General features: G+C 40.5%; 1 protein-coding gene across 2 annotated transcripts in view; it reads right to left on the reverse strand.

Moving 5' to 3' along the window:
- The window catches only part of LOC130928701 (synapsin-3-like), a 383502-nt gene that overhangs the window by 156572 nt on the left and 211767 nt on the right, over nt 1-15163 (reverse strand). The gene's annotated exons all lie outside the window — the stretch shown is intronic.

A 15163-nucleotide genomic window follows, 5' to 3' on the forward strand; every position in this document is an offset into this window, starting at 1 on the left:
TAGGGCAAAAAAGTATTTAGTCAACCACCAATTGTGCAAGTTCTCCTACTTGAAAAGATTAGAGAGGTCTGTAATTGTCAACATGGGTAAACCTCAACCATGAGAGACAGAATGTGGAAAAAAAAAAAAAATAGAAAATCACATTGTTTGATTTTTTTTTTTTTTAAAGAATTTATTTCCAAATTAGAGTAGAAAATAAGTATTTGGTCACCTACAAACAAGCAAGATTTCTGGCTGTCAAAGAGGTCTAACGTCTTCTAACGAGGTCTAACAAGGCTCCACTCGTTACCTGTATTAATGGCACCTGTTTTAACACATTATCGGTATAAAAAGACACCTGTCCACAATCTCAGTCAGTCATACTCCAAACTCCACTATGGCCAAGACCAAAGAGCTGTCGAAGGACACCAGAGACAAAATTGTAGCGGTAACGGTGAGCAAAAATCCCAGATCCACACAGGGGGACCTAGAGAATGACCTACAGAGAGCTAGGACCACAGTAACAAAGGCTACTATCAGTAACACAATGTGCCGCCAGGGACTCAAATCCTGCACTGCCAGACGTGTCCCCCTGCTGAAGCCAGTACAGGTCCAGGCCCGTCTGCGGTTCGCTAGAGAGCATTTGGAAGATCCAGAAGAGGACTGGGAGAATGTGTTATGGTCAGATGAAACCAAAATAGAACTTTTTGGTCGAAACGCAGGTTCTCGTGTTTGGAGGAGAAAGAAGACTGAATTGCAGCCGAAGAACACCATACCCACTGTGACGCATAGGGGTGGAAATATCATTCTTTGGGGCTTTTTTTCTGCAAAGGGACCAGGACGACTGATCTGTGTAAAGGAAAGAATGAATGGGGCCATGTATCGAGAGATTTTGAGTGAAAATCTCCTTCCATCAACAAGGGCATTGAAGATGAGACGTGGCTGGGTCTTTCAGCATGACAATGATCCTAAACACACAGCCAGGGCAACAAAGGAGTGGCTTCGTAAGAAGCATTTCAAGGTCCTGGAGTGGCCTAGCCAGTCTCCAGATCTCAACCCCATAGAAAATCTGTGGGGGGAGTTGAAAGTCCGTGTTGCCCAACGACAGCCCCAAAACATCACTGCTCTAGAAAAGATCTGCATAGAGGAATGGGCCAAAATACCAGCAACAGTGTGCGAAAAGCTTGTGAAGAGTTACAGAAAACGTTTGGCTTCCGTTATTGCCAACAAAGGGTAAATAAACTATTGAGATGAACTTTTGGTATTGACCAAATAATTATTTACCACCATGATTTGCAAATAAATTCTTTAAAAATCAAACAATGTGATTTTCTGGTTTTTTTTTTTTTTTTTTCCCACATTCTGTCTGTTTACCCATGTTGACAATCACAGGCCTCTCTAATATTTTCAAGTGGGAGAACTTGCAAAATTAGTGGTTGACTAAATACTTATTTGCCCCACTGTACGCCTGTCCCGAGTAAGGCATTTTTGGACATGACAGCTTGGACACTAACAGAGTGGAAATTTTGTTCTTAAGTTAGCCCTCAGCCTCGCTTTCCTAGCATAACAGCTTACACGATTTTGAGAACTTGATGGAAAATCTATAATTTCATAAATAAATCTTTTCAAATGACAGAGTGGACGCGTGATGATCAATCACACGGAATGTACTTCACACAACTGCAAAATGAAATTTTTGAAGCAAGTAAAAAAAAAAAAAAAAAAACTACCACAACTGAATTTCCCGTTACTGGTGTGATGTTATCGCAGAAGACTGATGTCATTAATAAATGGGGAATTTTCTTAAACGGACACCAACACAACTAAACAGAATGGGAAAATAACACATGATTAAACGACACGACATTGAAATCATTTTACATTTTTTTTTTTTCTATTTATGTTATTTTACAGACTGACTTTGAATACAACACAATGGCGACGTAGCCTGACATTTCGGACACTAACAGAGTGGAGATTTTGTGCTAAAGTTAGCCCTCAGCCTAGCTTTGCTAGCATAACAGCTTACATGATTTTGAGTACTTGATGAGAAATCTATAATTTTACAAATCTTTTGAAATGGCAGAGTGGACGCGTGATGATCAACCACACATAAAGTGCTTCATACAACTGCAAAATCCAAATTTTAAAGCAGGGTAAAAAAAATTACCACAATTGAATTTACCGCCGCTGGTGTGATGTTATCGTAGAAGAGTGATGCCATTAATAAAGTTGGAATTTTCTTAAAGGGACACTAAGATATCCTAACAGAGTGGACAGTGACACTTTAGTTTAAACTAATATATTTCACATTAAAATTAACACACGATAAAAGAGTTTAACCACGACTAGTAATTATTTTGGATTTTTTCCCTACTTATATCAATTACTTTACAAACTGAATTTGAATGAAACACACTGGCGACAAAGCAAAATTCCACAAAAACATTTTACCAGAATTCAATTTTTAAAAATTCCCTTTTATTTATAACAGACGGCAATTGACAATACACAAAAAAATAAGTTGAATAAGTATTTGTACAACACAGCTTCATTTATACAAGGGACTCAAATGGCACCCTATTTAACACTTGAACTACCAAGGATGGATCAGTTGATACAAATCACTTTTGTTGCCAGAGAAGGGTCATCTGACTCGAATCAGCATATCTTTCGTGAGCAATGAGGTCCTCATTAGTCATTCCCATTCACACTTGTAAAACCTCAGCGTTGGATTGCTCCAATTAGCATCTTGAGTGTTTGCAGGGCAGGACTGCCTTGGCTTTGTCGGACAGTGGACCGCTCAGGCAGGCAATCAGGCGGACAACCTTTTTACTGTATGTACTGTATACTGAAGCTTGTTTTTGCTCTGACAAAACAGCTGTTTGAGCTGCTGTGCAAAGTTCTTTGGTGATTGTGTGCTTCGACATCATAAACTGTGAATCTTGACAACTGAATGTTGGACTTGTCAAGACAAAGTAAAGGTGCTTGATGGGATTTATCGCAGATGTTCTAACACTCAGTTTTCTAAAACGTAGACTGGTTTAGCTACAGTTCTGGATGCTAGTCTTAGTTTTACAGTTCTGGATGCTAGTCTTAGTTTCATGCCACATGGCCCTCTCATCATTTTTACACTAATCCAGGAGTTAACAAGTCTGGATTTCCAAATATTCAAGATGCTAATTGCAGCTATCCAGAGTGAAACCCTCCCTTCACACCTAGGCTGCTTAATTGCTTGTTTGATTGGTCTATTGTTTGACAAATCAAAGGAGTCATTTTGGTATCTGGATCATTTGATACCTTTCTGGTATTTCTTTACAGCCAAAAAACCCCGGGACCAGTGTTAAAAAAAATGAGAGGAGTTAATAGGAGTGAACGGAGAATACTGTATACAAGCTTCCTTGGCCGCTATGACTCTGCTTTTTTACATGGAATACCATGAGAAAACTTCACAGTCATGATTCATAGTTGCCGCCACACATTCACAGCTTTTGTTGTTGTTGGTGAAGCAGACAAGCCCCTTAGGGAGAGCGAATCGGGGATGAAAACAGTTACATAACATGTGGAAACAGACGTAGCGGCGAGCGACGAGCCCCGGAAACCTGATTAAAAAGTAGACTGAATTAACAGAAAATGACACTTGGATGAGAGAGGAACACTCCTTTTACCGAGGAGGGTGAGCCCTGCAAGAATTCTTGGTCTTAGAAAGAAGATGGGCTATAATGAGCCTGTGTAATATTTTGCAAATGTTACATCTGGACAATGTATCGCCATCTGGAAGTCTTGCAGATGGAAAAACAGCTTGAGGGGAGATTTGCTTCACTTGGGCCTGAACTTTTGTCTATATTTTGGTTATTTTACAGTGCTTAGCATGAATTAGACCTTATGCATACCCTAATCTTTCCTGTCTTCTCTTCCTTTCCTATCAGTTACTCTCTTGCCATCCCGGTAAATGAAGTTGCGATGATTTTTGTAACGTTACTTAAAGCTAGGTAGCATACACTAATGGCCAAAAGTACTGGGACCCCTGCAATTCTGTCAGATAATGCTCGATTTCTCCCAGAAAATGATTGCAACTACAAATGTTTTGGTCGTAATATCTTTTTATTTCGCTTGCAATGAAAAAAAAAACACAAAAGAGAATGAAAGGAAAAATTAAATCGTTATCATTTTACACAAAACATTACTGCATTATGCAGCAAAATTTGTTGCTTGTCTTCAGACTTCAAGCAGTCCAGTGCCAGAGGCAGCAAAGCAACCCCAGGGAACATCCGCCATGTTTGACTGTGGGGACCGTGTTTTTTTCCCCCCTGTAAACTCTATTTTGATGCCTTTTCCCAAAAAGCTCGACTTTTGTCTAGAGATGTCCCGATCGATCGGGTCCGATTACGTCATTTTCAAAGTATCGGAATCGGCAAAAAAATATCGGCCATGCCTTTTTCTAATATATATATAGATATATATAAAAAAATATATATATTTTTAATTAAATAGTTTTCTAATTGTATTTAACGTTACAGACATAATATGTTATACTCATCCAGAGTCTTTAGTTTAGGCTTAAGGTAGGGTTATCAAATTTATCCCGATAACGGCGGTAATTAAATTTTTTAAAAAATGTTTCACGTTAAAATATTTAACGCAATTAATGCATGCGCTGCACGACCCACTCACGCATTGTTGCGCTCAATTTGTAATGGCGCCGTTTTACCTATATAGAGAGATAAAAGGCAGCGTCAAATGAGTAGAGTGAATTTTGGCAACCTTTAGAGCCTTTTTCCAACTGGCTAAAGCCTTACAATCCCTCTTCCTATGATAAGAAATATCATGGGAAGCAATGTGGGTAAGCAAGGTAGCAAGAGATCCTTTTCTTAACACCTTGTTATTTCCCAACGCAGAGAAGATGATATATCAATTGGTAGCACTACGCACAGTCATGGTTCCACTGCATTTGGGCATGGCTACAGTATCATTTACTGAAAGCTCAACAAATACACTAGATGGCAATATTTAGTCACAATATACAAAGTCACAAGTCTTTCTATCCGTGGATCCCTCTCACAGAAAGAATGTTAATAATGTAAATGCCATCTTGAGGATTTATTGTCATAATAAACAAATACAGTACTTATGTACTGTATGTTGAATGTATATATTCGTCCGAGTTTTATTCATTTTTTTCTTAATGCATTGCCAAAATGGATATGATCGGGAATAATTATCGCGAATGATTGGAATTGAATCGGGAGCAAAAAAAGCAATCAGATCGGGAAATATCGGGATCGGCAGATACTCAAACTAAAACGATCAGGATCGGATCGGGAGCAAAAAAACATGATCGGAACAAACTACTTTTGTCTCATCTGACCAGAAAACATTCTTACAAAACGTTTTTGGCTTTCTCAGGTCAGTTGTGGCAAACTCCAGCTTGGCTTTTTTATGTCTATGGGTCACAAGTGGGGTCTTCCTGGGTATCCTACCACAGAGTCCCTTTTCATTCAGATGCCGACAGATAGTACGGGTTGACACTGTTGGACCCTCTTCCTGCAGGATAGCTTGAATTTGTTTGGATGTTAGTCGAGGTTCTTTATCCACCATCCGCACAATCTTTCGTTTAAATCCCTCGTCAATTTTTCTTTTCCGTCCACATCTAGGGAGGTTAGCCACAGTGCCATGGGCTTTACACTTATTGGTGACATTGCGCATAGTAGACATAGGAGCATTGTCTTTGGAGATGGACTTGCAGCCTTGAGATTGCCCATGCTTTCTCACAATTTTGCTTCTCAAGTCCTCAGACAGTTCTTTGGTCTTCTTTCTTTTCTCCATGCTCAACGTGGTACACACAAGGACACAGGACAGAGGTTGAGTCAAGTTTAATCCATTTTAACTGATTGTAAGTGTGATTTCGTTATTGCCACCACCTGTTATGTGCCACAGGTAAGTAGCAGGTGCTGTTAATTACACAAATTAGAGAACTATCACATGATTTTTCAAAGGGTGCCACTACTTTTTTTCAGGCCCATTTTTGTAGTTTTGTGCAAAATGATAATGATTCTTTTTTTTTTTCTTATTCTCTTTTGTGTTTTGTCATTGTAAGCAAAATAAATGAAGATATTACGACAAAAGCATTTGTAATTGCAATCATTTTCTGGGAGAAATCGAGCATTATGTGACAGAACTGCAGGGGTGCCAATACTTTTGGCCAGCAGTGTATATATTTTTAACCACGTTTTTGTGAAAAACACACTTTAAATTTGATTTTTTTTTTTTTAAACTTGCAATCCTGCTTCCTTATATCTCAAGCAGATGCAGCAGTAATAACAGTCTTTGTTCACTAATTACATGCAAAAGCGCTCTATCGCATCACCTCAAACTGTCAGATCCCCGCTGATGAACAGTGAACGCCTCATTTTGCATTTGCCAATCTCGTTATAACTAGGGGGGGACACGGCACGAGAGCCGTCCTCACCACCTCCAGTCGATTTGTCGTTTGCATAATGAAAATGACCGAGCTGGGTGACTTTACATCTCAAAGTGTGACACTAATTACCAGAAGACAGGCGGTCATGTAAATTCATGTTCGCCTGCGATCTGAAAACTGATTTAAATCTTTAACCCCGACCAGCACGGGATGAATATCAATGAGGAAAGACTATAAAATGTGATAACAACCGAGTGATAGCCATTTTATTGGGTGGTTTATGGTGATATTTAAGATCATTTCATTCATGGTTGATAAGTGAAGTGACTGAATTGCAATTCGTTTATCAAGGGTAGACAATCATTCACCGCCGTCCTCCCACTTCAAATGGATTTGGACATCTAGTGCTGTCAAACTATTCAATTAAATGTAAAAAAAACAAAAAAAACAATAATTTGTTACCTTGTTTTTCGCAGTTTCTATTCATAGTTTGGCCGGGGTTGCGAATTATACGCTGGAGCGACTTATGTGTGCAATTATTAGTGCATAATTAGCTCATTTCACGTGTTATTTTCACACTAAACCGCAACTGAGAAGCTTTGAACAAAAGGGCACCGAAAAAATCTGCAGATTACAAGCTGCAAATAGTGAAATATCTCCGTTGTTGTTAAATGTCATGTAACGTTTGCAAACTACACGTCTTCAGCCTGTTGTTCTGTTCAGTGGGGCAAATAAGTATTTAGTCAACCACCAATTGTGCAAGTTCTCCTACTTGAAAAGATTAGAGAGGCCTGTAATTGTCAACATGGGTAAAACTCAACCATGAGAGACAGAATGTGGGCAAAAAAAAAACAGAAAATCACATTGTTTGATTTTTAAAGAATTTATTTCCAAATTAGAGTGGAAAATAAGTATTTGGTCACCTACAAACAAGCAAGATTTCTGGCTGTCAAAGAGGTCTAACTTAGCTTCTAACGAGGTCTCACGAGGCTCCACTCATTACCTGTATTAATGGCACCTGTTTTAACTCATTATCGGTATAAAAGACACCTGTCCACAACCTCAGTCAGTCACACTCCAAACTCCACTATGGCCAAGACCAAAGAGCTGCGAAGGACACCAGAGACAAAATTGTAGACCTGCACCAGGCTGGGAAGACTTAGGCTACGTTCATACTACAGGTCTTAATGCACAAATCCGATTTTTGTCATATCTGTTTTTTTGGCATGCCCGTTCAGACTGCCTTTGTCCATTGAGACCATTCAAGTATTACGCATGCGCACTAATTCGCAGTCCGACACGCGCTGAGCAAGATGACCCGCATGCACAGAAGCATCAAAACAAATGACCACACATGCTAGCTGTCATCCGTCATTCCAGGGATATCATATTTTGCTTTTTAAAAAGAGGACACAAATAACAGACATAAATAATCCCAGTTTAGGTCTATATTCAAAGTATATGGATCGATAGCATGCACGCTCTGTACGTGCATGTCACACGCACTTACGGGCAGTTTGCCCCAACTCTCGGCCGTGTAAGCAATGTTGAAATATTGCTTATATGGAGCAGACAGAAAACCGATCATTCTCAAGCTTATCCTCAACCCCTTTTTCATTTTTTTTAATGACTGTTGTCAAGTCCGACCCTTCCTTAAAAGCCGCGTTCAAGGCAAGCTAGGCGCTAATGACACGCAGCTGCACCGCTACCGTAGCGTCTCTCTCGCTTTTAGATGACGTAATTGCTGCATGAATTCCGATTTGAGAGACTGGACAGTACAGACCGCCGCGACAGTCTGGAAAAATGTGGTCCAGATCGGATTTGAACCACATACGAAAGTGACCTAGATCAGATTTGAAATGGTCCAGTTCTATGCGACTTTTCACGTTCAGACTGTCAAGTTAATGCCTCACTCGAGTCGGAAAAACACGAAAAAATCGGAATCGTGCATTAAGACCTGTAGTATGAACGTAGCCTTAATCTGCAGTAGGTAAAACGCTTGGTGTAAAGAAATCAACTGTGGGAGCAATTATTAGAAAATGGAAGACATACAAGACCACTGATAATCTCCCTCGATCTGGGGCTCCATGAAAGATCTCACTCCGAGGCGTCAAAATGATAACAAGAACGGTGAGCAAAAATCCCAGAACCACACGTGGGGACCTAGTGAATGACCTACAGAGAGCAGGGACCACAGTTACAAAGGCTACTATCAGTAACACAATGCGCCGCCAGGGACTCAAATCCTGCACTGCCAGACGCGTCCCCCTGCTAAAGCTGCTGGGAGAATGTGTTATGGTCAGAAGAAATCAAAATAGAATTTTTTGGTAGAAACACAGGTTTTTGTGTTTGGAGGAGAAAGAATCCTGAATTGCATCCGAAGAACACCATACCCACTGCGAAGCATGGGGGTGGAAACATCATGCTTTGGGGCTGTTTTTCTGCAAAGGGACCAGGACGACTGATCTGTGTAAAGGAAAGAATGAATGGGGCCATGTATCGAGAGATTTTGAGTGAAAATCTCCTTCCATCAGCAAGGGCATTGAAGATGAAATGTGGCTGGGTCTTTCAGCATGACAATGATCCCAACCTAATGCTTCCTAAGAAGCATTTCAAGGTCCTGGGGTGGCCTAGCCAGTCTCCAGATTTCAACCCCATAGAAAATATGTGGAGGGGGTTGAAAGTCCGTGTTGCCCAACGACAGCCCAGAAACATCACTGCTTTAGAAGAGATCTGCGTGGAGGAATGGGCCAAAATATCAGCAACAGTGTGTGAAAAGCTTGTGAAGAGTTACAGAAAACGTTTGGCATTTTCAAGTGGGAGAACTTGCACAAGTAGTGGTTGACTAAACACTTATTTGCCCCACTGTATTCTATTTTTATTTGAAATTGCCTTTCAAGATGTTCTTGGTGATGGATTTTATCTCATAAATTTCCCCAAAAATGCGACTTCTATAGTGGTACCTCAACGAAATTGGTTCTCGAAGTAGTTTCGTAACATGAAAATTCAATTAGTAGAGACGAGGCATGTGCTGGTTACCGTTCTGAAGGTTAACCGTGGTATGAAAACATCACAGTTTCAAAACCACAAAATTTTTTCGTCATACCGTAGTTACGGTATTAGCTATTTTTGAGGTCCAAAAAATGTAGTGAGAAATCAGTGGCTTGGAGCGGCAGCGCTCCACCCTCCAGTTGTTGCTCTGTCGCTGTGCTGTAGAATAGACGATGTTTTCCCTCCTCAAAAATAGACAAAGTCGCTTGTACGAGAGTACTTCAGCTACCAAAAAGAAACAGACGGCCCCGGCTTAAAGGAGGAAGGTCAGCCGACATGCAGGCAACACCTCCAACATGATTCACATTTACGTGATCATCATCCGTCACTTTACACAAAATTTCAGGTAAGTAAATGCTGTCATGAACGTTTCCCACCAGCTACGAGAGTTGCTGGTTTAGTGTGTCTCGCTATGGTAAAACAAATACTATCGCGTAAGCTTGGCTAGCTAGCATGCCAAGACGGCTAACTTTTTTCCTCTCTACCATTATCCTACTTTTGTAAAGTCTTCCACCATTGTAAACATCTGCCAATTTGCAAATAGGTAGTGAAAAAAAAATCTGGTTAAATGGAAAACTATATTCATTCTTTTTAACCCATACAGTTCAAATAACACATTTTAGAGCTATAATTGCAACACTGTGATACTGTGAAACCGCAATATTTTTGCTGAAGGTTTTCAGACCGTCAAAATCTCATACCGGCACATGCCTACTAATGCCCCAAATTCATACATGAATCTTTTATAAAGCATAAAAATCCATCAAAACATGTAACAGATACATTTTACAATTACAGTGGTATGAAAAGGTATCTGAACCTTTTGGAATTTCTCACATTTCTGCATAAAATCACCATCAAATGTGATCTGATTTTTTTCAAAATCACACAGATGAAAAAAAACTTTGCTTTAACTAAAACCACCCAAACATTTATAGGTTTTTATATTTAAAAGAGGATAGTAAGCAAACAATGACAGAACGGGGAAAATAAGTCAGTGAACCATCACATTTAATACCCCCCCCACCCCCTCTTTGGCAGCAATAACTACACTGATGCTTCCTGTAGCTGCAGATCAGTCTGGCACACATCGATCAGGACTAATGTTGGCCCATTCTTCCCTACAAAACTGCTGTAGTTCAACTGGATTCCTGGGATGTCTGGCATGAATCGCCATCTTTAGGTCATGCTACAGCATCTCAATGGGGTTCAAGTCTTGACCACTCCAAGATGTGTATTTTGTTCTTCTGAAACAGTTTTGAAGTTGTTTTACTTCTGTGTTTTGGATCATTGTCTTGTTGCCACATCCATCCTCTTTTTAGCATCAACTGTCTGACATACGTCCTCAGGTTTTCCTGCAAAAAATCCTGATAAACTTTTGAATTAATTCTTTCATGAATGATTGCAAGTTGTCCAGGCCCTGAGGAGGCAAAACAGCCCCAAATCATAATGCTCCCTCCACCATGCTTCACGGTGGAGATGAAGCGTTGCTGTTGGAGAGCTGTTCCATTTTTCCTCCACACATGACGTTGTGTTTTACTCCCAAACAATTCAATTTTGGTTTCATCGGTCCACAAATATTTCGCCAAAACTTCAGTGGAGTGTCCAAGTGCCTTTTTGCGAACATTAAACAAGCAACAATGCAACAAGCAGCAATGGCTTCCTATGTGGAGTCCTTCCATGAACACAGTTCTTGGCCATTGTTTTACATATAGTTAATGTGTGCACAGAGATATTGGACTTTGCCAGGGATTTCTGTAAGTCTTTAGCAGACACTCTAGGGTTCTTTTTTTACCTCTCTGAGTATTCTGCGCTGAACTCTTGGCGTCATCTTTGGTGTACAGCCACTCCCTGGGAGAGAAGCAACAGTGCCAAACTCTCTCCATTTGTAGACAACTTCTCTGACTGTCGATAAATGAACATCCAGACTTTGAGAGAAGGTTTTGTATCCTTTCCCAGCTTTATAGAAATCAACAATCCTTGATCGCAGGTCTTCAGACAGCTGTTTTGAGCGAGCCACGATGTACTTCAGACATAGCTTCTCATCAAGACATTTCTTACCAGGTGTGTGTTTTATAGGTAGAGGGTTCACTTACCTATTCCCCTCCCCCTTCTGTCATTGTTTGCATATTATCCTCATTAAAATATGAAAACCTCTAAATGTGGGTGGGTTGTTTTAGTTAAAGCAGACTATTTTTTCATCTGTGTGATTTTGACAAAGATCAGATCACATTTGGTGGGGATTTTAAATGTGAGAAATTTCAAAAGGTTCAGATACTTTTTCATACCACTGTAGAGTATGGCACAATAAACATAAAATGAAGGTTGTGCATAATGTACAAAACAGAGTAAATGATAAATGTTAATACACTTATGTAAAGCTGTCGGAACACGAGGGGCGAATGAAGACGCTGGGCCTGGGACACACACATACAGATACAGTAGAGGTCCCACTAAAGCAATGGGATGCCAGGAAATAATGGCAGAGCAGCTATAAATATGTTATGTTCAGTAAACTCTGGGAGCTGCGAGTAGTAGCCCATATTTTATTTTTTCCTTTCTTATCCTGAAATTTCTTCCTTAACAAGAGGCATAATTTTCCTGTTGAGGCATGTCCTAACCTGACAATTCTCGATGTAGAGATGTTTTTAAGTAGAGGTACCACTGTATGTTTTTTTTCCTCTTGAAGGAGACTGTGCCCACGAGAAAAGGTACTAACTGTTTGCATTACTCTAACGCACTTAATATAATCAATCAGGGAATAGTATCGTTTCTCGCATTTACTGTTTGACTGTTTGTGTGACTCTAACACACCCAATATAAAATAAATAGCACTTATACCATAGTTTAAGGAAAACAGGCAGAATATAGGCCATAAGAGAAACTTCTTATCACGGAAACCTAGCGCGTGCGTCATACAACTGACTTAGCAAGATTGACGCACCAACTTTCGCAATCGGTTCTCCCGGACAGTCCAGAACAAATGGCGGGACGCTCTGTGCTAATACAAGGAACACCGGAGAATGCTCGATATCCAACTGATAACACAACTGACAAGACTCCAAGAGCCCCTTTGACGCAGAGATGGCAAAATCCACAAACCTCATTGCCCAGACAACAGTAACTCCCGGATCCTGCTGTCCAATCCACAAACAAACATAAATTGTAATTCTAAACACACCCTTTTTCCTGCCCACAGCCCACCCCGCAAGAGCCTTCAAAAGACTGAAAGTTTAACCAATCGTGGTCATTTTTCTCGGGAACCTTTTGTTGATGTGTGATAGGGTGACATTGCCTCCCTGCCTGAGTGTTTCTGTTTCGCCTTGCCGTTTTGATCGCTGTTGACCTGAATAAATTGTAAACTTGTTTTCGGTGAGCCTTCTTTAAACCTTTCAAATGGAGTGAGTACAAAGGGTTAAGGTTGCAGCCGACAGCCGCTTCAAACTACGCCGACGTTGCTAAAAACTACGCCCACATGATACTAGTTTGGTAGCAGGTAATGTCCGATGCGTCTCTTAGATATCGCATGCATTTAGAACTAGATGCGAAATGACAGACTCGGCCGCCACTGGGCAGCGTTAGTAAACAGCCGCCATCTTTAAGCAGTAGACTTCTCAGCGCTAATAAATATAACGTTACTGTCACTCGCTCACGTAACGTTAGCCCTTCGGAAGGCTAGGTTTGTATTGATTATGACCACTGTCGATGTGTGGCTAACGTGTCTTACATACAGACTTTATTTAATCTGTAAAAAAAAAAAAAAAAAACAGCGCTGTAGAGTGATGAGGGTGTAAAATTATAATAAAGCTAACTGTTAATTTTAGCTCAGTAGTCATTGCTGGATAAAACACCAAGTAGCACTGGTCCCTAATGTGCTCCAATACAGCAGGTATCATACATTTTGAACTCTGCAAAACCTCAAAATCCAATCAGCACTTACAGTTTAGACTAACTTAAAACTTAACTAGAAATTATAAACAGCTTGACACAAATGGAAATTCAACACGTGGGGAAAACCACATAGCTTTCAAGTGATGTGTGTTATCAAGCGTAATTACATTTGTAGGTAAGAAATATATTTGTTTTTTTTAATAAGATCTAGAAGTTTTTTTGAGTGACAGCAGTGAATTTTTTTTTGTAGTCACATCTGAGATGCAATTGTTGGCTGTTTTCAACAATGTACATCGAAAATAAAGACATTGACTGAAAATGGTTCAATACTGGATTAAAGGTGTTTTTTTTCTCATGTGTATTTATAATTGCTCTTTACCTAAAAAGAGAAATGTTTTATCTGATTACTCGATTACTCGATAGAATTTTCAGTTGATTACTCGATTACTAAAATATTCGATAGCTGTAGCCCTAGTTAAGACTAAGGTGAACGCGAGGAGTTTGGCCTTCCGGACGGATTGTCGGGCGGATTGTCGGGATCTCGCCGGCCCGGGTCGTTGGAGCTGTGCCAGCGCGGTTCCGGCAGTCTGGCTGTAAGATCAGATTCCTTCACTCTTCACAGTGCAATTTTTGGCGGGTGTGACTTAAACTCAGGTGTGACCAGTAGTTCAAAAAATACAGTATATGTCATTCATCCATTCAATGGGGACCGGTTGGTTCCCATAGTCAATTATAGTATGCAAAGTCAGTTCACACTGTGATGGCCAATGCAATGTGACGGCTTAAGCGAGCACTCTTGGCCTCTTTTTGGGGGGAAGGAACCCACAGATAGAGCTACATGAATAAAATTGATATCAATAGCTTCTCACCAATTGCAAGAACACAAATCACCTCCTGTTTCCTCTATCGCCTACAAAACAAAAATGGCTGGGCCTCACATTTATGAAGATTAATGTCGGGTCACAAGAAGAAATCACACAAATGCTCTTGCCGCAAATGGCGCCGAACACACACGCAGTAATTCAACATGCAGCGGTAGGTGACCAACATGCTTAGGGCAATCAGCATGTCTCCCCAGTGACAGCAGGAGCAGTCGAACTTGGCTTTTATTATTCATGACAGTCTGTGTAGTGTAAACAGCGGCTTATTCGACGTATACGTTGTCACAAAGTCATATTTGGTTCCTCTTAAAAACCTCAATCTTCAACATGTGAGCCATCCTGTTCTGTTGCTCGTGGGAGGCTTGTGTGAAAGTCTGCTTCTTATTTGGAATCACAGCCAATCTGAGACCTCAGCGTGCGAAAACACAACTTCAACTTCTCACCTTGGCTCGCTATCGGGACTTTCATTTCGCGACTCCTGAAGCAAAAAGTATCTTTCGGGAGAGATTCTCTCAACTGAGAACTCTGACAGAACACTGGAGGCGCCTTAACGCCGAGTGGCGAGTCATCCGTCTCGGTGACCTCACCGTGCTTCTCACTGCAGTCACCGCATTAAGGATGCGCAGGGTAAGAAAAGCATCCCAGAACGCCGACAACAAAAATAAAAGTCGATTCAACATACTGTACAAACGAGAATCCGCTGAGGCCACACAGTTCTATCACTATCAAAGACTCGCATGTTACAGATAAATCCCTCTGCCGTCGACGCAATTAGTCCACCGATCGAAAGCTCCATTTAAAGCTTAAGTCGCATTGCTTAACCAGGACACAAATAAGGTCAACTTCCTAATCAAATAATCATTACACAATGAAAAAGTAGTGTCATTAGTGGCGTCCATGCTGAGGCAGACAAAGACAAGTGTTTATGGCTACAACATGA

This window comes from Corythoichthys intestinalis, chromosome 13 (assembly GCF_030265065.1).
Source record: "Corythoichthys intestinalis isolate RoL2023-P3 chromosome 13, ASM3026506v1, whole genome shotgun sequence".
NCBI lineage: Eukaryota > Metazoa > Chordata > Actinopteri > Syngnathiformes > Syngnathidae > Corythoichthys > Corythoichthys intestinalis.